The following is a 2,314-nucleotide window of genomic DNA, read 5'->3' as shown; positions in this document are numbered from 1 at the left end:
ACAACATAGCTGTATCATCGCCGAACAACAACTGACTCACTTCCCATGCCCTCCCATCCACTAAAGACTGCATACTCACCCCTTTCTCCAAAACTCTTACATTTATCTCCCTAACCACTCCATCCATAAACAAATGGGGAGTTCACAAACCCCTGCCGCAAACCAACATTTACAAATCAATCCCTCTCCTCCTCTCAAATTCGTGCACATGCCTTGCATCCTTTGTAAAAATGTTTCACTACTTCTAACAACTTACATTTTTTTTTCTATTTTTTGCTTTGTCGCTGTCTCCCACGTTTGCGAGGTAGCGCAAGGAAACAGACGAAAGAAATGGCCCAACCCATCCCCATACACATGTATATACATACGTCCACACACGCAAATATACATACCTACACAGCTTTCCATGGTTTACCCCAAACGCTTCACATGCCCTGATTCAACCACTGACAGCACATCAACCTCAGTATACCACATCGATCCAATTCACTCTATTCCTTGCCCTCCTTTCACCCTCCTGCATGTTCAGGCCCCGATCACACAAAATCTTTTTCACTCCATCTTTCCACCTCCAATTTGGTCTCCCACTTCTCCTCGTTCCCTCCACCTCCGACACATATATCCTCTTGGTCAATCTTTCCTCACTCATTCTCTCCATGTGCCCAAACCATTTCAAAACACACTCTTCTGCTCTCTGAACCATGCTCTTTTTATTTCCACACATCTCTCTTACCCTTACGTTACTTACTCGATCAAACCACCTCACACCACACATTGTCCTCAAACATCTCATTTCCAGCACATCCATCCTCCTGCGCACAACTCTATCCATAGCCCACGCCTCGCAACCATACAACATTGTTGGAACCACTATTCCTTCAAACATACACATTTTTGCTTTCCGAGATAATGTTCTCGACTTCCACACATTCTTCAAGGCTCCCAGGATTTTCGCCCCCTCCCCCACCCTATGATCCACTTCCGCTTCCATGGTTCCATCCGCTGCCAGATCCACTCCCAGATATCTAAAACACTTTACTTCCTCCAGTTTTTCTCCATTCAAACTTACCTCCCAATTGACTTGACCCTCAACCCTACTGTACCTAATAACCTTGCTCTTATTCACATTTACTCTTAACTTTCTTCTTTCACACACTTTACCAAACTCAGTCACCAGCTTCTGCAGTTTCTCACATGAATCAGCCACCAGCGCTGTATCATCAGCGAACAACAACTGACTTACTTCCCAAGCTCTCTCATCCCCAACAGACTTCATACTTGCCCCTCTTTCCAAAACTCTTGCATTCACCTCCCTAACAACCCCATCCATAAACAAATTAAACAACCATGGAGACATCACACACCCCTGCCGCAAACCTACATTCACTGAGAACCAATCACTTTCCTCTCTTCCTACACGTACACATGCCTTACATCCTCGATAAAAACTTTTCACTGCTTCTAACAACTTGCCTCCCACACCATATATTCTTAATACCTTCCACAGAGCATCTCTATCAACTCTATCATATGCCTTCTCCAGATCCATAAATGCTACATACAAATCCATTTGCTTTTCTAAGTATTTCTCACATACATTCTTCAAAGCAAACACCTGATCCACACATCCTCTACCACTTCTGAAACCACACTGCTCTTCCCCAATCTGATGCTCTGTACATGCCTTCACCCTCTCAATCAATACGCTCCCATATAATTTACCAGGAATACTCAACAAACTTATACCTCTGTAATTTGAGCACTCACTCTTATCCCCTTTGCCTTTGTACACTGGCACTATGCACGCATTCCGCCAATCATCAGGCACCTCACCATGAGTCATACATACATTAAATAACATTACCAACCAGTCAATAATACAGTCACCCCCTTTTTTAATAAATTCCACTGCAATACCATCCAAACCTGCTGCCTTGCCGGCTTTCATCTTCCGCAAAGCTTTTACTACCTCTTCTCTGTTTACCAAATCATTTACCCTAACCCTCTCACTTTGCACACCACCTCGACCAAAACACCCTATATCTGCCACTCTATCATCAAACACATTCAACAAACCTTCAAAATAACCACTCCATCTCTTTCTTACATCACTACTTGTTATCACCTCCCCATTTGCGCCCTTCACTGAAGTTCCCATTTGCTCCCTTGTCTTACGCACTTTATTTACCTCCTTCCAGAACATCTTTTTATTCTCCCTAAAATTTAATGATACTCTCTCACCCCAACTCTCATTTGCCCTCTTTTTCACCTCTTGCACCTTTCTCTTGACCTCCTGTCTCTTTCTTTTATACAT

The sequence above is a fragment of the Panulirus ornatus genome, chromosome 54, assembly GCF_036320965.1.
Source record: "Panulirus ornatus isolate Po-2019 chromosome 54, ASM3632096v1, whole genome shotgun sequence".
NCBI lineage: Eukaryota > Metazoa > Arthropoda > Malacostraca > Decapoda > Palinuridae > Panulirus > Panulirus ornatus.
Note: the sequence above shows the minus strand (reverse complement) of the source record.